The sequence below is a fragment of the Ovis canadensis genome, chromosome 17, assembly GCF_042477335.2.
Source record: "Ovis canadensis isolate MfBH-ARS-UI-01 breed Bighorn chromosome 17, ARS-UI_OviCan_v2, whole genome shotgun sequence".
NCBI lineage: Eukaryota > Metazoa > Chordata > Mammalia > Artiodactyla > Bovidae > Ovis > Ovis canadensis.
The window spans coordinates 81,080,789-81,104,243 of record NC_091261.1 but is presented as its reverse complement, the minus strand read 5'-3'; the positions used below and the strand labels follow the sequence as shown (position 1 = coordinate 81,104,243).

The 23,455-nt window shown below is 49.4% G+C and overlaps 1 long non-coding RNA gene across 1 annotated transcript; it reads right to left on the bottom strand.

Moving 5' to 3' along the window:
• Nucleotides 1–291: 291 nt before the first annotated feature.
• On the bottom strand, nucleotides 292–1,461 carry LOC138422267 (uncharacterized). The gene is made up of 2 exons (XR_011249821.1): nucleotides 1,363–1,461; nucleotides 292–1,256 (listed from the first exon to the last, which is right to left on the bottom strand). It is a non-coding gene; the product is annotated as an uncharacterized lncRNA (long non-coding RNA).
• Nucleotides 1,462–23,455: the final 21,994 nt, after the last annotated feature.

The following is a 23,455-nucleotide window of genomic DNA, read 5'->3' as shown; positions in this document are numbered from 1 at the left end:
CCCCGTGGACTGTATTCCACCAGGCCCGTCTGTCCATGGGATTCTCCAGGCAGGAATACTGGAGTGGGTTCCCGTTTCTTGCTCCAGAGGATCTTCCCACCACAGGGACAGCGCCCTCATCTCTTATGCCCCTTGCATGGGCAGGCGGTTCTTTAGCTCTAGCGACACCCGGGAAGCCTTATGAGAGGAAACAGGCCCGCTCTTTTATCCTGTCACCAAACACCCTTTCAATAAACGAATGAACTGAACAGCAGTAAGTATTACACGTCTTGGACAGTGTACAGATACTTCTTTTTCATTTCTCCTAAAGTATTTTCAGATGAGTCTGACTACTTTTTCTCCTGGAACATTGATCTCCTTTTCCTTAGGACCCAAGAGTGTTTGTATGTGCTTATCAAATAGATTTGATGTCTTGTCCCTAAAAATATCTGTCACCTGATTTCATCATCTCAGGCATCTCACCGTTGATGTCTATGCCGTCTCACTTCCCTTCAACACTTAGTTTCCTGGTTCTTCATATAAGTGACAGCTTTTACTCGATCCTGTACTGTGTGGAAATTGCTGTAGAAACTCTGGGTTCCATTTCCTTTTCCTTTAACAGGAGATGCTTCTGTGGCGGAATCTCAGGGATGTGCGTTCGCTGCCCAGGGACCCAGCAAGGGCGGCACTGACCCCCTGCTCTGTGCTGCCGACTCTGACCTGGAAACCGGGGGCAACTGCTGTGAACAACTCTGTCATCCAGGGGCGTGTGCCCACCCCCTGTGTGCCGCTGCCCTCGGGAGGGGAGTCGGGCTGAGAGGGCAGCTGGGCTGCACTCAGGGGACACCCAGTCTGCTGGGTTCCGAGGCCTCAGGGCCTCCAGGACGGGAGGGGCAGACCCCTTGCCCTGGGAGCCCCGAGGCTGTGGGGGAAGCTGGCCTTTGTCTCCTTTTGCTCTGGCCTGAAGCACTGGGCAAACTTTCAAGCCGTCAGCCCATGAGAAACAGCAATAATCAGCGTCATCCTCAGTCTGAAATGAGATGGTCAGAGAGGCCGAGCTGCCAGACTTGGAGCCAGAGAACCGATCCGGGACCCCTGAGGATCTTTAGCCATTTCCATAGATCAGAAGTGTGGGCGCCGATCCTGGGAGCTGTTGGGGCCAGCTCACATAATAACCCCAGTGTTGCTGCTGCTTCCAGTGCGGGAGAGGGTGACCCTCTGGCCCAAAGTCCTGGACACGGAGGGCGGCTGAGTCAGCAGAGCCTGGGCCCAGGATCCTGGAAGAGGGAGAGACAGAGATGGTGACTGTGGGCTTCAGGAAGGAGAGGAGGGAAAAGGAACATGTCTTCCCTGGGCCCTTCCCCTGTCCCCGCATCCAGTCACCTGTGCAGAGAGCGCCCAGGGTGAGGAGCAGAGGGGACCAGGCCATGGTGGACACGATCAGGGCATCCAGCCTTCTGTCGCCCCACAGCTGAGCAGAGCGTCCCCACACCGGAACATACCTCAGGAATAAGTTGGTTCTGGGGTATTATTTCAGATTTGACGGTTCTCTAAGAACAAGCCCCTGACAGGCTGAGGCTCTCGTCCTGGTGTCCCGTCTACCTGTGTCACTGTGAGGAGCCCTGTTGCACCAGCCTGCACGGTCAGAGTCAGCCTCGTCCTCACGCTGCAGCCCAGAGACGAGCAGGAGCCCTGCGCTGGCCGAGGCATCTTTGGATCCAGAAAACACACGGGACCCCTGGAGCCTGGTTCTTCCTGGAGTCTGAGTGGCAGGACCGGAGGACTGAGGAGGGCTCGCTGGCTTCTGCTGATTCCAGCAACAGCAGAGCGGCCGACACTGATGTCACTGCTGAGGGTTCAGGGAGCCACAGAGTCACCTGAGGTCTCTGAGGGGACAGGGGTCTCCCCACACACAGGCCCTGAAACCATTGCCGGTCTCAGCAGTCCAGGGCCTCAGGGCTGCGGTGTGGTCACTCACAGCAGCACCAGCTCTAGGCGCTAAGCTAGCCTCTCCTCAGAGAAACCATTAATAAATGGGTGGCCTCAATCTACTTGCAACTTTTTAGAAGAAAGTTAACAATACAACCATTAAATTAATTTCTCCCGAAATACCAAATGAAAATATTAGAAACACATGGGAGTTCTGATCAGAACTTGAATGATCCTGTGTCTCCCAAGCCAGTGGGAACGCTGTGGAGTATTCTAGATTCGCTTCCCGTGATGCCCTTACATGGGGCAGAGGAGCAGGAAGAGCAGGGGAGGGGCTTCAGGGGGGAATTTGTGCCGTAAGTTGTGCAGTGTGGCCCCTCCATTCTTATTCTCACCGCGTGAAATGGAATACAACTGTATGTCCATTTCTGAGCTGCTGCTCCGTGTCTGCTTCCCACAACGTGTGGTAATTGTGTTCCTCCTCAGGATCTGTGTCTGAGGCCTGATTCACCAGCCAGAGATTGGCTCTGCTTGATGTGGAGCCTATTGAGCAAGGTTCCTCAATACAGTGCAGACTATGTCATTTTGTGTGTATAAAACTGAGGATAAGGCAAATTTAAGGCTTAAGGGAAAAGGGAGAATTAGAAGGAGTAATCCACTCAGGTATGACCTAAATTAAATCCCTTATGATTATACAGTGGAAGTGAGAAATAGATTTAAGGGCCTAGATCTGATGGATAGAGTGCCCGATGAACTATGGAATGAGGTTCATGACATTGTACAGGAGACAGGGATCAAGACCATCCCCATGGAAAAGAAATGCAAAAACGCAAAATGGCTGTCTGGGGAGGCCTTACAAATAGCTGTGAAAAAAAGAGAGGTGAAAAGCAAAGAAGAGGAAAGATATAAGCATCTGAATGCAGAGTTCCAAGGAATAGCAAGAAGAGATAAGAAAGCCTTCTTCAGCGATCAAGGCAAAGAAATAGAGGAAAACAACAGAAAGGGAACGACTAGAGATCTCTTCAAGAAAATTAGAGATACCAAGGGAATATTTCATGCAAAGCTGGGCGCGATAAAGGACACAAATGGTATGGACCTAACAGAAGCAGAAGATATTAAGAAGAGGTGGCAAGAATACATGGAAGAACCGTACAAAAAAGAGCTTCACGACCTGGATAATCATGATGGTGTGATCACTCATCTAGAGCCAGACATCCTGGAATGTGAAGTCAAGTGGGCCTTAGAAAGCATCACTACGAACAAAGCTAGTGGAGGTGATGGGATTCCTGTAGAGCTATTTCAAATCTTGAAAGATGATGCTGTGAAAGTGCTGCACTCAATATGCCAGGAAATTTCAAAAACTCAGCAGTGGCCACAGGACTGGAAAAGGTCAGTTTTCATTCCAATGCCAAAGAAAGGCAATGCCCAAGAATGCTCAAACTACCGCACAATTGCACTCATCTCGCACACTAGTAACTAATGCTCAAAATTCTCCAAGCCAGGCTTCAGCAACACATGACCCGTGAACTCTCTGATGTTCAAGCTGGTTTTAGAAAGGCAGAGGAACTAGAGATCAAATTGCCAGCATCCACTGGATGATGGAAAAAGCAAGAGAGTTCCAGAAAAACATCTATTTCTGCTTGATTGACTATGCCAAAGCCTTTGACTGTGTGGATCACAATCAACTGTGGAAAATTCTGAAAGAGATGGGAATACCAGACCACCTGACCTGTCTCTTGAGAAACCTGTATGCAGGTCAGGAAGCAACAGTTAGAACTGGACATGGAACAACAGACTGGTTCCAAATAGGAAAAGGAGTATGCCAAGGCTGTATATTGTCACCCTGCTTATTGAACTTCTATGTAGAGTACATCATGAGAAAGGCTGTACTGAAGAAACACAAGCTGGAATCAAGATTGCCGGGAGAAATATCAATCACCTCAGATATGCAGATGACACCACCCTTATGGCAGAAAACGAAGAGGAACTTAAAAGGCTCTTGATGAAAGTGAAAGAGGAAAGTGACAAAGTTGGCTTAAAGCTCAACATTCAGGAAACTAAGATCATGGCATCTGGTCTCATCACTTCATGGGAAATAGATGGGGAAACAGTGGAAACAGTGTCAGACTTTATTTTGGGGGGGCTCCAATATCACTGTAGATGGTGACTGCAGCCGTGAAATTAAAAGACACTTACTCCTTGGAAGGAAAGTTATGACCAACCTAGATAGAATATTCAAAAGCAGAGACATTACTTTGCCAACAAATGTCCATCTAGTCAAGGCTATGGTTTTTCCAGTGGTCATGTATGGAAGTGAGAGTTGGACTGTGAAGAAGTCTGGGTGCCGACGAATAGATGCTTTTGACCTGTGGTGTTGGAGAAGACTCTTGAGAGTCCCTTGGACTGCAAGGAGATCCAACCAGTCCATCCTGAAGGAGATCAGTCCTGGGTATTCATTGAAAGTACTGATGCCAAAGCTGAAACTCCAATACTTTGGCCACCTGATGCAAGGAGTTGACTTATTGGAAAAGACTCTGATGCTGGGAGGGATTGGGGGCAGGAGGAGAAGGGGACAACAGAGGATGAGATGGCTGGATGGTATCACCAAGTTGATGGACAGGAATTAAGTAAATTCCAGGAGTTGGTGATGGACAGGGAGGCCTGGCGTGCTGCAATTCATGGGGTCGCAAAGAGTTGGACACGACTGAGTGACTGAACTGAACTGAACTGAATTGAACTGGACTGCAAGGAGATCCAGCTAATCCATCCTAAAGGAAATCAGTCCTGAATACTCATTGAAAGGACTGATGCTGACGCAGAAACTCCAATCCTTTAGCCACTTGATAGCGAAGAGCTGACTCATTTGAAGAGACCCTGATGCTGGGAAAGATTGAAGGCGGGAGGAGAAGGGGACAACAGAGGGTGAGATGGTTGGATGGCACCTCTGATTTAATGGACTTGAACTTGGGGAGACAGTGAATGACAGGGAAGCCTGATGTGCTGCAGCCCACGGGGTCACAAAGAATCAGACATGACTTAGTGACTGAACAAGAACGAGCGGCTTTACAATGTTGTGCTAATTTCAATGACCGGTATCTCAGTGACACTCAGTGTTTCGAACTATAAACCAGGAGCACCTGTTCATTCTTTTCTTAAGTTCTCTTGTATGTATGTGGTTTCCAGTGCACAGGCTTTTAATATTCCTCAGAGTTCTTTTAAGTGTTTTATATTGATTACCTATTACATGTTACTATTTTTATTTTTAGGAGATTCGTTACTTGACTACAGAATACAATTCATTTCTGCATGTTGGCTTTTATAGAAAAACCCAAGTGAAACACTCACAGCAGCATGTCTTATTGTACCCTTAACCCTGAGCTGGGCCTGCCTGAAACCACCTCTTCATCATCGAAAGGTCCTTTTATTTCTGAACAAGTAATATTGGCCATAAAATACACCCACCTGCATTGGATAAGAGTATTTTCGCCATCTAAAAGATGAACTGAAGTAAAAGGTACGGCATTATCAAATTCTGCTGGCTCTAGGAAACTCAGCTGCTTGCCTAAATTCTGATGATTTAAGTCACCCCTGAGCTCGACTTCATCCGAGCCACGAGCAGGGGTGAGTGGAGGAGGTTTCTGTCTCACTTCCTCACTGCTCTGGAGCACCGTGTGAGCATTAGTGTCGCCATGCCACACAGCACAGTCATAGTCGGCCTCGTCCTCGGGCTGCAGCCCAGAGATGAGCAGGAGCCCTGCGTTGGTCGAGGCATCTTTGGATCCAGAGAAGCGGCTGGGGACCCCGGAGCCCTGGTGCTTATCAGAGTCTGACTTGAACCTCAGGAGGTACCGGGGAGGGCTCCCTGCCTTCTACTGATACCAGTATATGGTATAACTGCCAACACTGTAGCCACTGCTCAGGGTGCAGGTGAGTCTGGCTGATGCTCCCGGAGACGCAGAGAGGGAGGCCGGCTGAATCAGCAGAGGCTGGGAGAGGGAACTTGCAGACACAGACACAGGGGAGACGGGGCAGGAGCTGCAGGAAAGAGTCCCAGAGTCTGCGCCCCAGGGGCTGATGAGGCTGGGGGCTGAGCCCTGGTGCCCGGGGCCTGTGCCTACCTGTACAGAGAGAGAAGAACACGAGCAGGAGAGGAGTCCAGGCCATGGTGCTCACAGAACCCTGGTCCCCACAGTGGGCTGGGCTGCCCCAGGCCTCCTTTTCTGCCCCTGCCTCTGCCAGAGGAGGGGCTGAGATGCAAATGAGGGTCCACCCAGGGCCTGCCCAGCCCCTCCGTGAACCCTGGTGCTGGATCTCAGCTCACAGCCCAGACTCACAGGTGGAAGGGGCTTCTTCCTTGGGACCCAGTGGGAGGAAGCACCTCCTGAGACCACACAGGTCCCTGCTCAGGGGACTCTGCAGCCAAGTGGACACACTGCTGAGTCCCCCCAGGAGCTCAGGCCCCTCCCCCAGCCCAGCTGCTGTAGTGAGTGATGCTCCCTGAATGCCGGTGCAGGGTCCCCAGGGCAGCCCTGCAGCTGCCCCTGTAGGTGACATGTGGAAAAGTATAAGTGGAAAAACACATAGAAAACAAGAGATAAAATTCATGCTTTTTGGCAAGTTACAATGCTGGCTCTATTAGAGAAAATATGTAAACAGACTAAACTGCTTTCCAGAGTAAACACATTTCTTGCACTTCTCTGTTGGTTCAGTGGTTAAGAATCCGCCTGCCACTGTAGGGGACGGAGGTTCTAGCCCTGGACAGGGAGGATTCCACACGCCGCAGAGCACCTGAGCCCTGCAGCCACAGCTGCTGAGCCTGCATCCCAGAGCCCGCACCCCACGAGGAGTGAAGCCCCTTCTTGCCACAACTATGACAGCCCGCTTGCAGCAATGAGACGTGTTTTTACCTAATCTCTTTCGAAAGACATGATGTATACACTTTCAGGAATATCTACAAAACAAACAGTGGTCCCGTGATTCCAATAGATCTGCTTTGTGTATTATTACAAAACATGAAGAAAATGTAAATTTTCCTAGTTCTTTGGTAAATCAAACCAGTTATACATGCACCTAATACATTAAACTTCAGATGAAAATTGACGGGGGGGCGGTCCTAAGATGGCGGAGGAATAGGATGGGAAGACCACTGTCTCCCTCACAAATTCCTCAAAAGAACATTTCAACGCTGAGCAAACTCCACAAAACAACTTCTGTAGGCTGGAAGAGGACATCAGGCAACCAGAAAAACAGACCATTGTCTTCAAAAACAGGTAGGAAAAAATATAAAAGACGAAAAAGGAGACAAAGGAGGTGGGGAGGGAGCTCCGTCCCGGGAAGAGAAGCCCATCCCGGGAAGGGAATTTTAAGAAGAGAGGTTTCCAAACACCAGGAAACTCTCCCTGCCAAGTCTGTGGCAAGCCTTGGAAACACAGAGGACAACATAACAGGAAGGAAAAAATAAATAAATAATTAAAACCAAGAGATTACAAGCCCAACAGTAACACCCCCAGCGGATAAGCAGCACAGACGCCTGCATCCGCCATTGGGAAGTGGGGGCAGGGCAGGGACGCGCGGGAGGCGCGGGCTGCAGAGCTTTGTAAGAATCGGGCAGGAACGCCCCACGCGCAACCAGAACGACCTAACCTGGGCTAGCAAATCAGACTGTGGGATAGCTACCACGCGAAAAGCTCGAACATAAGACACCGCCAGGACCGAGCACAGAACAAAGGACGGAACGGAAAAAGCCGGCTGCAGACCATCCCCCCCGGGGACAGGCAGCCAGAGCCGCCGTAAGGACTGGGAAGGGGCAATTGCAGACCCGGAGAGACTTCACTTACCAAACTGCAAGCAGGCTTCTTTGCTAAGACTTCTGGGGGTGCTGGACAGTCACCATCTGCATCACAAGGGGTGCCAGTGGTCCACCCAGAAAACTGAGCAGCAGAGGCAGAAAAGGCGACAAGTCGCAGTGATCGCGCTCGCCAAACTCCTGAGCTGCTCGGACCTGGGAAGGGCACAAAGCGCAGTCCCAACCGAATCTGTGCCTCTGAGGGCTACCTGAGCGCTGAACCTGAGCAGCTTAGACCAGGGAAGTGCACGCAGCCTAGGGCCGGCCTCAGACAGTTCCCAGCTGAGCATCGTAGAGCCGGAGCGGTTTGTGCGCCGCGAGAAGGGACAGGTCAAGCGGGGCTGAGACACTGTGTGCACACGACAGCGCTGTATGTTTGCAGCATCCCCCCTCCCCACAGCGCGACTGAACTAGTGAGCCTAAAAAACCAGCATAAAGAAGAAGTTAAACAGAGGGAACCACCTTGGAAGTGACCCCACACTGCCCACAACATCAGACAAGGGCCAGATATATTTTTACTATTTTTAAAATCATTCCTTTTTTTCCCTTTTTTTTCTAACTTTTTAAAACTAGTTAAGTCTTCTATTTCTCCTCTAATTTTTATTTCTACAACCTATTATTACTATTCAGAAAAAAAACCGACTGTTTTTTTTTTCCCTGGCAAACACCATATATAGTCTTTGGGTGGTTATTGGTGTTTTTTTTTATTTTTAATAATTCTTGTGGCTTTCTTTTTTCTTTTCCTTTTTTCTCTTTTTTCCTTCTGCTTCTTTTCTTTAATATTGTATTTTTGAAAATCCAACCTCTACTCTAGATTTTTAATCTTTGCTCTTTGGTTTTTGTTGTCAATTTTGTACATTTAAAAACCCAAACTTCACTACCCAATTTTACCTGAGAGCGAGATTACTGGCTTGACCACTCTCTCCTCCTTTGGACTCTCCTTTTTCTCCACCAGGTGGCCTCTGTCTCTTTTCTCCCCCATCTCTTCTCTATCCAACTCTGTGAATCTCTGTGTGTTCCAGACAGTGCAGAACACCTAAGGAACTGGTTACTGGCAGGATTTGTCTCTCTCCTTCTCATTCCTCTCTCTTATCCTCCTGGCCACCTCTGTCTACTTCCTCCCTCCCCTCTTCCCTGTATAACTCCGTAAATACCTCTGAGTGGTCCAGACTACGGAGCTCACATAAGGAAGTGACTACTGGCTAGCTTGCTCTCTCCTCTTTTGATCTCACTGCATCTCATTCCAGTTACCTCTAACTACCCCCTCCCTCTTCTCTTCTCCTTGTAACTCAGGGAAACTCTCTGAGTGTCTCTCAATGTGGAGAAACTTTTCATCTTTAACCTAGATGTTTTATCATCAGTGCTATATAGATGGAGAAGTCTAGAGGCTACTGTAAAAATAAAACTGAAAACCAGAAGCAGGAGGCTTAAGTCCAAAGCCTGAAAACATCAGAGAACTCCTGAATTCAGGGAACATTAAGCAATAGGACCTCATCAAATGCCTCCATACCTACACTGAAACCAAGCTCCACCCAAAGACCAACAAGTTCCAGAACAAGACATACCACACAAATTCTCCAGCAACACAGGAACACACCCCTGAGCTTCAATATACAGGCAGCTCAAAGTTACTCCAAAACCTTTGACGTCTCATAACCCATTACTGGTCACTCCACTGCACTCCAGAGAGAAGAAACCCAGCTCCACCCACCAGAACTCCAACACAAGCCTCCCTAACCAGGAAACCTAGACAAGCCACTGATACAACCCCACCCACAGTGAGGAAGCTCCATAATAAAGAGAACTCCACACATTACCAGAATATAAAAAGGCCACCCCAAACGCAGCAATAGAATCAAGATGAAGAGACAGAGGAATACTCAGCAGGTAAAGGAACAGGAGAGTTGCCCACCAAACCAAACAAAAGAGGAAGAGGTAGGGAATCTACCTGAGAAAGAATTCCGAATATTGATAGTGAAAATGATCCAAAATCTTGAAATCAAAATGGAATCACAGATAAATAGCCTAGAGACAAGGATTGAGAAGATGCAAGAAAGGTTTAACAAGGACCTAGAAGAAACAAAAAAGAGTCAATATATAATGAATAACACAATAAATGAGATCAGAAACACTCTGGAGGCAACAAATAGCAGAATAATGGAGGCAGAAGATAGGATTAGTGAAACAGAAGATAGAATGGTAGAAATAAATGAATTAGAGAGGAAACAAGAAAAACGAATTAAAAGAAATGAGGACAATCTCAGAGACCTCCAGGACAACATGAAACGCTCCAACATTCGAATTATAGGAGTCCCAGAAGAAGAAGACAAAAAGAAAGACCATGAGAAAATCCTTGAGGAGATAATAGTTGAAAACTTCCCTGAAATGGGGAAGGAAATAATCACCCAAGTCCAAGAAACACAGAGAGTCCCAAATAGGATAAACCCAAGGCGAAACACCCCAAGACACATATTAATCAAATTAACAAAGATCAAACACAAAGAACAAATATTAAAAGAAGCAAGGGAAAAACAACAAATAACACACAAGGGGATTCCCATAAGGATTACAGCTGATCTTTCAATAGAAACTCTTCAGGCCAGGAGGGAATGGCAAGACATACTCAAAGTGATGAAAGAAAATAACCTACAGCCCAGATTACTGTACCCAGCAAGGATCTCATTCAAATACGAAGGAGAAATCAAAAGCTTTACAGACAAGGAAAAGCTGAGAGAATTCAGCACCACCAAACCAGCTCTCCAACAAATTCTAAAGGATATTCTCTAGACAGGAAACACAAAAAGGGTGTATAAACCCGAACCCAAAACAATAAAGTAAATGGTAACAGGGTCATACTTATCAATAATTACCTTAAACGTAAATGGGTTGAATGCCCCAACCAAAAGACAAAGACTGGCCGAATGCATACAAAAACAAGACCCCTCTATATGCTGCTTACAAGAGACCCACCTCAAAACAAGGGACACATACAGACTGAAAGTGAAGGGCTGGAAAAAGATACACCATGCAAATAGAGACCAAAAGAAAGCAGGAGTGGCAATACTCATATCCGATAAAATAGACTTTAAAACAAAGGCTGTGAAAAGAGACAGAGAAGGCCACTACATAATGATCAAAGGATCAATCCAAGAAGAAGATATAACAATTATAAATATATATGCACCCAATATAGGAGCACCGCAATATGTAAGACAAATGCTAACAAGTATGAAAGGGGAAATCAACAATTACACAATAATAGTGGGAGACTTTAATACCCCACTCACACCCATGGACAGATCAACTAAACAGAAAATCAACAAAGAAACGCAGACTTTAAATGATACATTAGATCAGTTAGACCTAGTTGATATCTATAGGACATTTCACCCCAAAACAATGAATTTCACTTTTTTCTCAAGTGCTCATGGAACATTCTCCAGGATAGATCACATCCTGGGCCATAAATCTAAACTTGATAAATTCAAAAAAATCGAAATCATTCCAAGCATCTTTTCTGACCATAATGCATTAAGATTAGATCTCAATTACAGGAGAAAAACTATTAAAAATTCCAACATATGGAGGTTGAACAACACACTTCTAAATTACCAACAAATCACAGAAGAAATCAATAAAGAAATCAAAATATGCATAGAAACGAATGAAAATGAAAACACAACAACCCAAAACCTATGGGACACTATAAAAGCAGTGCTAAGAGGAAAGTTCATAGCAATACAGGTATACCTCAAGAAACAAGAAAAAAGTCAAATAAATAACCTAACTCTACACCTAAAGCAACTAGAAAAGGAAGAACTGGAGAACCCCAGAGTTAGCAGAAGGAAAGAAATCTTAAAAATTAGGGCAGAAATAAATGCAAAAGAAACAAAAGAGACCACAGCAAAAATCAACAAAGCCAAAAGCTGGTTCTTTGAAAGGATAAATAAAATTGACAAACCATTAGCCAGACTCATCAAGAAACAAAGAGAGAAAAATCAAATCCATAAAATTAGAAATGAAAATGGAGAGATCACAACAGACAACACAGAAATACAAACGATCATAAGAGACTACTATCAGCAGTTATATGCCAATAAAATGGACAACGTGGAAGAAATGGAGAAATTCTTAGAAAAGTACAACTTTCCAAAACTGAACCAGGAAGAAATAGAAAATCTTAACAGACCCATCACAAGCACGGAAATTGAAACTGTAATCAGAAATCTTCCAGCAAACAAAAGCCCAGGTCCAGACGGCTTCACAGCTGAATTCTACCAAAAATTGTGAGAAGAGCTAACACCTATCCTACTCAAACTCTTCCAGAAAATTGCAGAGGAAGGTAAACTTCCAAACTCATTCTATGAGGCCACCATCACCCTAATACCAAAACCTGACAAAGATACTACAAAAAAAGAAAACTACAGGCCAATATCACTGATGAACATAGATGCAAAAATCCTCAACAAAATTCTAGCAATCAGAATCCAACAACACATTAAAAAGATCATACACCATGACCAAGTGGGCTTTATCCCAGGGATGCAAGGATTTTTCAATATCCGCAAATCAATCAATGTAATTCACCACATTAACAAATTGAAAAATAAAAACCATATGATTATCTCAATAGATGCAGAGAAGGCCTTTGACAAAATTCAACATCCATTTATGATAAAAACTCTCCAGAAAGCAGCAATAGAAGGAACATACCTCAACATAATAAAAGCTATATATGACAAACCCACAGCAAACATTATCCTCAAGGGTGAAAAACTGAAAGCATTTCCCCTAAAATCAGAAACAAGACCAGGGTGCCCACTTTCACTGCTACTATTCCACATAGTTCTGGAAGTTTTGGCCACAGCAATCAGATCAGAAAAAGAAATAAAAGGAATCCAAATCGGAAAAGAAGAAGTAAAGCTTTCACTGTTTGCAGATGACATGATCCTCTACATAGAAAACCCTAAAGACTCCACCAGAAAATTACTAGAGCTAATCAATGAATATAGTAAAGTTGCAGGATATAAAGTCAACACACAGAAATCCCTTGCATTCCTATACACTAATAATGAGAAAGTAGAAAAAGAAATTAAGGAAACAATTCCATTCACCATTGCAACGAAAAGAATAAAATACTTAGGAATATACCTACCTAAAGAAACTAAAGACCTATATATCGAAAACTATAAAACACTGATGAAAGAAATCAAAGAGGACACTAATAGATGAAGAAATATACCATGTTCATGGATCAGAAGAATCAATATAGTGAAAATGAGTATACTACCCAAAGCAATTTACAAATTCAATGCAATCCCTATCAAGCTACCAGCCATATTTTTCACAGAACTAGAACAAATCATTTCAAGATTTGTATGGATATACAAAAAACCTCGAATAGCCAAAGCAATCTTGAGAAAGAAGAATGGAACTGGAGGAATCAACTTGCCTGGCTTCAGGCTCTACTACAAAGCCACAGTCATCAAGACAGTATGGTACTGGCACAAAGACAGAAATATAGATCAATGGAACAAAATAGAAAGCCCAGAGATAAATCCACACACATATGGACAGCTTATCTTTGACAAAGGAGGCAAGAATATACAACGGAGTAAAGACAATCTCTTTAACAAGTGGTGCTGGGAAAACTGGTTAACCACTTGTAAAAGAATGAAACTAGATCACTTTCTAACACCGCACACAAAAATAAACTCAAAATGGATTAAAGATCTAAATGTAAGACCGGAAACTATAAAACTCCTAGAGGAGAATATAGGCAAAACACTCTCCGACATAAATCACAGCAGGATCCTCTATGATCCACCTCCCAGGATACTGGAAATAAAAGCAAAAATAAACAAATGGGATCTAATTAAAATTAAAAGCTACTGCACAACAAAGGAAAATATAAGCAAGGTGAAAAGACAGACTTCTGAATGGGACAAAAAAATAGCAAATGAAGCAACTGAAAAACAACTAATCTCAAAAATATACAAGCAACGTATGCAGCTCAATTCCAGAAAAATAAACGACCCAATCAAAAAATGGGCCAAAGAACTAAATAGACATTTCTCCAAAGAAGACATATGGATGGCTAACAAACACATGAAAAGATGCTCAACATCACTCATTATTAGAGAAATGCAAATCAAAACCACAATGAGGTACCACTTCACACCAGTCAGAATGTCTGTGATCCAAAAATCTGCAAGCAATAAATGCTGGAGAGGGTGTGGAGAAAAGGGAACCCTCCTACACTGTTGGTGGGAATGCAAACTAGTACAGGCACTTTGGAGAACAGTGTGGAGATTCCTTAAAAAATTGCAAATAGAACTGCCTTATGACCCAGCAACCCCACTGCTGGGCATACACACCGAGGAAACCAGAATTGAAAGAGACACGTGTACCCCAATGTTCATCGCAGCACTGTTTATAATAGCCAGGACATGGAAACAACCTAGATGTCCATCAGCAGATGAATGGATAAGAAAGCTGTGGTACATATACACAATGGAGTATTACTCAGCTGTTAAAAAGAATACATTTGAATCAGTTCGGATGAGATAGATGAAACTGGAGCTGATTATACAGAGTGAAGTAAGCCAGAAAGAAAAACACCAATACAGTATACTAACACATATATATGGAATTTAGAAAGATGGCAATGACGACCCTGTATGCAAGACAGCAAAAAAGACACAGATGTGTATAATGGACTTTTGAACTCAGAGGGAAAGGGAGAGGGTGGGATGATTTGGGAGAATGGAATTGCAACATGTATACTATCATGTAAGAATCAAATCACCAGTCTATGTCCGATGCAGGATACAGCATGCTTGGATCTGGTGCATGGGGATGACCCAGAGAGATGTTATAGGGAGGGAGGTGGGAGTGGGGTTCATGTTTGGGAACACATGTACACCCGTGGTGGATTCATGTCAATGTATGGCAAAACCAATACAGTATTGTAAAATAAAGTATAAAAAAAAAAAAGAAAAAAATTGACGAACAACTATCACTGATGAGTCATCTAATTATTCTTTAAAAAATCAATATAGAAATTCCTATACCAGATAAGTAAATTGATACTATTACTACATGCCCTTTTTCAAACAGAAAGCTTGTGTTTTTATTAGGATATGAAGCCATAAACTTACTATCCAAAATAAAAACCACCACACACATCTGTAACGTGCTGATACACCCTTTTCACATACCTCACCCCACACACGTCACCCTGCGGGGCCTCTGCCCACAGCTGTATCAGCTCCTCTGTACAGACTCTCCCAGGAGCCTCCTCCTCCTTGGAGACACCTTCCGACTCCTCACCTTCCAGCAACCCCTCCCTGACCGAGACTCCACCACAACCCCACGTGGACCAGGATGAGGCACCCGAATCTGAGCTGCATGGGGACAGACCAGGAGCTCCAGTGGATGGGCCTCACAATTCTGAGGGTCCCCGTAAGAGAGGACAGTTTCCCCAGCGCCCAGTGTTTGCCCTGTTGTCTGGCCCAGAACCCCTTGTGGGACTCTGCACTGCGCCCCCTGCTGGACACAGGCACCTCCTCCAGCTCCTGGGATGTCCCAGCCCCCATGCAGAGTGGCCCCTTGTTCAGCAGGCATTGAGGATGGACCTCCTGGGAGAGAGGGCTGAGGGGCCTTGGTAGGTCCTCCCTGGGCACAGGGATGCCCTCACACTGGGACTCTCATCTCCATGGAAACCGACCATACTCCACAGTGTGCATCTGTGTTAACGGTCCAGCCCCACCTGCTGTGCAGACCCTGCAGGTGTGTGTGACAGGGCACTGACGGGGAGCAGCAGGGCACACGCCTGGAGACCTGTCTCATGTGCTGCTTGTGCCATGATCCGGTTAGGCTCAAAGGGGCCTGAGGAAACCTTGCTCGGTTGGAATGTGAGGAGGAGTCACACATCTCCCTGCAGAGACAGGAAGCATCCGGGGCAGGGGGTCAGGGCACGTGTCCAGAGAAGGGGAGGCGGGTGACCCTGGTGGACGGCCATTCTAGGTCAGAGAGCTGGGCGCTCTGAGCTTAGGACTCAGCTCTTCCAAACAGAGCAGAGAGGAAAGGCTAGGGAAAACAACATCATCTTGCTGAAACCCCTAAAGCACTTTTTGAAAATAGTATTTATTTTGGCGGCGTGTGTCTTTGTTGGCGCCCGTGGCCTGGCTCTAGTTGCAGAGAGGGAGGGCTACTCTCCATTTACGGGGCAAGGGCTTCTCCTTGCAGTGGCTTCGCTTGTTACGGCGTCTGGTCTCTGTGGCAAGCGCGCTTCAGTCACTGTGGCTTAGGATTTTGTTGCCCCAGGCATGTGGGATCCTTCTGGAGCAGGAATCAAACATGTCTCCCCTGCATTTGGAGGCCAATTTTTCACCTCGGAACCACCAAGGAAGTCACTGAAAGCCTTTTATTTTTCTGCTTCTTATTTTAGTCTCTGTGAAGGTATGTGTGTTTCTACACCCTCAAATCCAGTCACAGCGATGTTGACTACATTATTGTGTTTAATCCCCTGCCTAGCACCCAGCGGTGCCAGAGGGACCCAGCCTGCTCTCGTGGGACAGCAGGCAGGGCTGTGTGAGCCCCAAGTGCTGGCCTCGTCTCCCTGTTGCTGCACAGACCCACTGATGTGGACTGAACTTTATCCCTCAAACTCTGTGTCGAACCTCTCATTCTTGAGTGACTGGCTTTCAGGTAAGACAATGAAGGCGGGACCTGGGGTGACTGAGGTCATAGGAAGACGCCCTAAGACGCAGAGCTGGTGCCCCTGTAAGAACAGGGGAACCGCCAGGACGTCACATGGAGAAAAGCCTGGGTGAGGCCAGTCAGGACACAGGTGTCTGCAAGCCAAGCAGAGAGGCCTCAGGGAGAACCGGGCCTGCCTCACCTGGACCTCGGGCCTCAGCCTGCGTGGCCCTGAAGACACCGCCTGTTGGCTGACCCACCCCATCTGTGTGCTGTGACAGCAGCCGTGACAGGTATCAGCCTCAGCCTCAGCCTCATGCACTGTGTCCCCACGGCAGCCTCGCCAGCACCCGGGATGTCACGCAGGCTGAGAGCATCTGCCACCAAGGACAGGCTTTGGGGGCAGATTTTGAGAGGAGGACACATTGTCCTGACAAAGTCCCCTGGTGTGGGTCTAGACCCCACTTTTAGGTTAAACAAAAACAGAGGCAGTTGACCTGCCCGAGGATGGCTCTGCCTCGGGACCCCCAGGGCTGTGGGGAAAGCAGGCTTTGGTCTCACTTCCCCCCTGGCCTGGAGCACCATGGGACCATTCAAGCTGTCATCCCATGATAAACAGTAATAACCAGCCTCCTCCTGCGCCTGGAGTGAAGCGATGGTCATGGAGGCCGAATTTCCAGACTTGGAGCCAGAGAACCACTCTGGGCCTCCCGAGGGTCGACTGCTATCACCATAGATCCGGGTTTTGGGGGCCGTTCCTGGGAGCTGCTGGCACCAGCCCACAAAATTACCCCCAGTGTTGCTGCTGCTTCCAGAGCAGGTGATGGTGACCCTCTGGCCCAGGGACCTGGACACGGAGGATGGCTGAGTCAGCACAGCCTGGGCCCGGGATCCTTGGAGGGGGAGAGACAGAGATGGTGACTCGGGGGTCCAGACACGAGAGCAGGGAGCAGGGCCCATGAGTCTTCCCAGGGCCCTTCCCCTGTCCCCGCATCAGGTCACCTGTGCAGAGAGCACCCAGGGTGAGGAGCAGAGGGGACCAGGCCATGGTGGACACGGTCAGGGCATCCCGCCGTCTGTGGCCCCGCAGCTGAGCAGAGCGTCCCCACACCGCTGATTCCCTTCTTCATAGCCTGAGAGGGGGCGGGGCCGTTCATGCAAATGACCTCCTCCCCGCCCCGCCCCCACAATGCTCTGATCCCCTCTGGGCCCTGGCTCAGCTTCCTGGGCCTGAGGGAGGCCAGTGTGTGATCAGCGGCGGGGTTGCGTGGGCCTTGGGGTGGGAGGTCACAGCAGGGAGCCCTAAGCAGAAGCCAAGATGCAGTGCCAGGAGACTGGGCCCGGCTCTCACAACCCACCAACCCTCAGGACCGGCCCCCGAGCGTGCCCTGCGGTCCAGGCCCGGACCCTCGTCCTGTGACCTGGTGGCCTGGGCCCTCAGGGACAGCCCCGCCCCTGTTCAGCGCACTGCCCCCTCCTTAGGGAAAAACTGCACTTCTGTCCCCTGTGCCTCAGGGCTTTCTGGGAGCTCCCCTCAGACTTTTCGGGAGAGTCAGTTATGGCATCCTGTCTGCTCAGGGGTCAGGAGTGAGAGGCATCTAGGACACAAACTCCTCTCAGCTCAGGATCAGGGCAGGGCAGTGACATCCCAGGGGGTCCCGTCCCCCGCTGTGCAGGACAGAGGTCCCTCCTCTGAGGGTTCCCTGTCGGTGCGGAGTGTCCTCCTTCCTCTGTGTGTCCCCTCAGCCCTGAGGAGGACGGGGCTCTTCCCTCTGGAGGGAGGGAGGGTGTGGGGAGAGGCCTGGGGTGTGACCCTGGACCCCTAAATGCCTGGATCTTTGCTGTGTGAGTCTTTCCACACACCGGACCCCGTCCCGTGTCCTGTCCTTCGAAGGGACCCATGCTGGGTGACTCTCCTGCAGGCACAGGGCACAGGAGGCTATGATCTTCTGACAGACGGACTTTGCTCATGATGGAGGCCATCTCATACAGGGGTTGAGGAATAAAGAGGAGCCCGGGATTCGGTAGGAAAGTCATGAATCCTAAGAGGAGGGGAGGAGCTCTTAGGAAAGAAACAGTTGAGGAGCCAGAGGAGGCAGGGCGGAGCTGAGGGAGGCAGGCCGGAGCTGAGGGGTGCAGGGGGGAACTGAGAGGTGCAGGGCGGAGCTGAGGGGTGCAGGGGGCTCGGCTCTGGGGGCTCCTCCCCTCTCTGCTCCTGGGGAAGCGGGTAGGGTCTGATGACCCTGAAGAGGACACTCTCTCATTCTGGGTCCTCAATCCTGTTTGAAGCTTCACCCCCAGAGCTTGAGGGGTCACGGCTCTAAGTCTGTTTCCTGAGAGGAAGCACCTGCCGAGACCTCCAACTCAGTCCACTGAGCCGGGGGACAAGCCCAGGTCAGGGGACCATCTGGTGCGCTCAGGTTCCCCCAGCTCCGGGAGGGTGCACAGCGCCCCCTGGTGACGCACTCGGGGAATGTCCACGGTGGGAAAATGTGAGGAAGGAAGGACTGCCCATTCATTTTCCAACTAAGAGCCCATCAGCGAGGGGTGTGCATCCTCTGCCCACTGACCCAGCAACCGGGTGCCCTGACCCCACTGCTCTGTGTCTGACGCTGACCTGGGCACCTGGGGCAACTCCTGTCAGCAGCTCCTTCCACCCAGGGGTTTGAGACCACTCCTTGTTGGCCGGGCTGAGGGGATGCTGTGCTGCACAGCGGGACGCTCAGCTCCCTGGACTCTGAGGACTTGGGACACCAGGGAGGGAGGGGGCGATCGCAGGGCCAACCACCGGCCCCCATCTCACAGTCAGCACTGACGACCCAGGTGGGGTCCGGCCCAGGCCTTCCTGGCCCCACAGTCACCAGCAGAGGGGACGGGGGTGCACACGAGCCTGCTTTCCCACTCGCTCGGTCTCCCCTTGTTGCTGCTCCATCTCCCAGCGCACTGTTTACGGGGCGGGGCCTGGGGGCGGTCCACGCGCTGAGGAGCCCGGCCATGACCTGGCATCCGGGCCCCCAGGGAGTCACCGAGAGTGTGGGGATTTGGGGAGCCAGTTCTGAGTAAGGTTCTTCCAGGAGCATAAGTCCTCCCATGAGCCTCGAGGTGTCTCCTCAGACAGCACAGGTTTGCGGAAATTCCTCCCAACTTCGAGTCTTATGTTTAAATACAGACACAGTTTTCCCCATGGCCTCAGATGTGAATTGTGTTTCTGGGGTTTTGGATTTTGACCGTGACCTGAGAGTGAATGTGTTATGGGGAATTAACATGCCTGGACTAAGTTGTTACACAATTCTCAGGGGTTATTTCCAGATAACAGACAAAGACATACATCTGGAAATTTGATGTTCCTAAATATTTGGGGAGAGGGGGCCGTTTCCTGTTAACCACAGATTCCTGCCACCAACAAAAGGCTGTGATTCAGGAGCTCCACTTGGGAAACTGCACTTTAGAAAACTCCACGGGTGGTGCCCCTTCGGGTAAATGGAATATTAATTTGTCTCCAAGGTCAAGTTCATGATGCTGTGCATCTCTTAGTGTGATTTGAATGACAAGAGGCCTAATGGCAGCGTGGGGGTCTGAGTTTCCCTGTGGAGCCAAGCCTCCTTCCCAACAACATGGGCAGAGAGGGGTCCCCCTGGAGAGATGGACGCACCCCAGGGAGAGCAGGGAGGAGACACGCGGCCACGAATCACCGGACAGGAGACGGGCCCAGAGCCTCCCTCCCGTGGGGACCCTGACCTGTCCCCCCCCCCTCCCCCCGCCTCTCCTGCCACTAAGCGCCGAGCCCTCTGAGCACAAGGGCAGGTTTTGGTAGCACTTCCGCGTGGGCTTACATCACTGCAGCACTGAAATGACCAGTTCCCAGATCACAGTAATAGTCGGCTTCGTCCTCGGGCTGGGCCCCGGTGACGGTGAGGGCGGCTTTGTTTCCAGAGATGGAGCCAGAGAAGCAATCAGGGGCCCCAGAATATCAGCTGTTTGTGCTGTAGATAAGCAGTCAGGGAGCCTGGCCTGGGGTCTGCTGGAACCAGCTGGGGTAGTTACTGGTAGTGACTGGCCCAGAGCTCAGTCCACAGGTGAGGGTGACCGTCCCTCCTGGAGACACTGACAGCTGGCTCCTGGACCACAGTCCGAGCGTCCACCCCTAAGAGCAACAAAAGAGAGACAGGGGTTGTTATGGAGACAGGGCCCTCAGACCCTGCTTGGAGGTACCCCAAAGATGCAGAATCTCAGCCCCTGACCTGAGCTGTAAGTGAGGAGCCTGAGTAGAACCATCCAGGCCATGGTGAGGACCCTCCCAGGACGCGGCCTCCTCAGCCTCCTGGGCTGCAGGTGGGGTCCTGGGCCTTTTCATGCCTCCAGCCTCTCAGGAGGAGGAGGGGCCTCATGCAAATCACTTCCTCCTCTCCCTGCCAAGGTCACCAGAGGTCCCCTAGGGTGGGGGCTCTTGAAGGAGGCAGATGCTGGACCTCACACAGGGCAGGGACAGCTCAGGCAGGAGCCCCTGAGTGATGGGGCGACGTCTTTCAGCAAAAGTGCTCCTGTGACCTTGGTGACCTCGGTCCTCTGTCTCCTCCCTGGAGTGTCTGAGGCTTGAGGAGTTTGCACGTCTTCCTCTGCTGCTGCTAAATTGCTTCAGTCATGTCTGACTCTGTGAGATCCCACAGACGGCAGCCCACAAGGCTCCTCCATCCCTGGCACTCTCCAGGCAAGAACGCTGGAGCGGGCTGCCGTTTCCTTCTCCGGTGCATGCACGCACGCATGCTGAGTCACCGACTCTGTGTGACCCCATGGACAGGCTCCTCTGTCCACGGGATTCTCCAGGCAAGAATACTGGCGTGGGCTGCCATGTTCTTCTCTTAAGTCTGTCTCTCTTGTCCCAATAATCCAGCCTTTCCCAAACTTGAGCCCGTCTTTAGAACACTCTCTGTCTTCTCAGGGAGCCCTGAGTCCCGTCTGTGCGGTGCTGTCCGTCCTCCTCCACCAGCCCTGAGCCGAGCAGGAAATCCCGGAGCCTGTGTCTGCTGTGAAGGGTGAGGGGTGGCCGTTGAAGCACTCTTTTAAACTGTCTCTAGTCCCAGCGGTGGGGAGACCAGCGTGGGAGGTGGGGAGTGACATGCAGAGCCGCGTGGGCAGGCTCAGGGTGACGGCGTCCTGTGCTGTGAACAGCCATGACCATGCGGAGCACCTTCCACAGAACTGCGGATCTTACGGGTAAAGGTCACCGTCTCATCATGCAATGACGACAGCGGGCAAGTTCAGTTCCAACAAAGTTGGGACACATGTCTCATCATCAGAAATAGAAAAACGGTGTGTGAACAGGTAGGTGTGGTGAGCATCGTGGACCTTGTAAAATTCCCTTCCCTGTGGTTCTCCTGTGGAGCCGGATGGACGCAGCACAGAGGAGGGGTGTGGGGGCATGAGGAGGAGAAGTGGCTCAGACGTCTCAAGCTAACGTGTGTGGAAGAGACGGGAGAGGTCTTGTTCATCTCCTGTTGCTTTCACATAAAAATGTGAATACTCTTCTTATTTTGTATTCATGTTAGATTTGCTGCTAAAGCATGTGTTTAATGAAATCCACCTGATTTCGGTCAGAGGTGCTTGAAAAGCTCAGCTCATAGAGGTGGAGATATGCATTCCTCCTTAACTCTCTTCTTATGCGAACATGCTGATGACAGTTGGCGGAGCTCTGAGTTCATATATTTCATGTCACAGGTGTCAACATAAAGGGAAGGAATGAGGAATGAAGCCACATAAACCGACACAGTCCCGGTTTCCAGGCTTCACTGCAAATGCTGAAACTGCCAAATAACACAGCAGGGGACACTTTTAAATGACAGGCATGGTGACAGAGGGCTCTTGCCTGCATCCCTCTTCCGCTGGGAACACCCGGGCGCTCTGCGGGCAATGGGGCAGCCTCTGCAGGGGTCTCACCCCCTGTCCAGGTGTCCCTGGAGGGCGAGGTTCCTGAAGGAAGTCCATTTTCGTTGTATGACAGGCCCTCTGTCCTTGGGTGGATGTCAGGTCTGGGCACTGACCCCACGACAGAGCAGCAGGAACTGAGAGGCGAGCCTGTGGCTCTGAGCTGAGAGCTGCCGTGTCCCCTGGGGGCACAGGTGCAGGACGTCACCCTCCAGTGAGGACCCTGCTGCCCACGTGGGCAAGAGCCAAGGGAGGTGGTGCCAGCCTGCCTGGCCAGGACCCTGCGCTCTCAGGACCAGACCCACAGCGCCCCCTGCTGGACTCAGACCTCCTCCTCCCCAGCTTCACACCACAGCCTCCAGGAAGGGCTTTCTCACACTTGCAGCTGGGTCTTCCTGATGTCACCGCCCAGGACGGTAGAATGAGCCCCCTTCGTCTAGTCTGGGCCTGGTCATTGAGTTTTCCAGGTGCCTAATGACCTCAGACCCCTGAATGGCATGCTGATAAACTAATGAAGTTCAGGATTCCCTGATGTCTCAGCTCGCTCCGCCTAGCTCGTGGGTTCACTGCCAGAACACAACCACCGGAACCTGAGTTTCCAGGGTTCAGACTCCCAGCATGCCCGTGGGTCGTGCCTGCTCATGGTTCTGTGTGAGCTTCCTTCCCAGGTTGACAGGTGGTCAGGGCTGAATGTGCAGGGCCTCCCGGGACCTTCCCAGCCCAGACTGCATGCCTCTGCTCTTATTTCTCTCTTTGCAAAGAGAATAGGCGGCTCTCAGGTGCAACAGTTCCCTTCTTGGTCACTTCCAGGGCTTCTCACTTACCCTTGATCAAGGTCCTCACAGTACGTCTTTTTGACTCAGATATTTAAAGATGTTTTTAGTCTAATTTTATAATCTTTCTATATTAAATGATATAAAATATTATGCCTATAAATGTGTATCTCATCCTTGTCTGGGCTCCTGTTTCATCTCTGGTTGAGAAACCATTATGATCATTACCTGATCTTCACTGGACATGGTGAAGTCTAAGGTTCTAACCTTTGATTGTTAGAATCCATAGATTTGATGGAGGTGG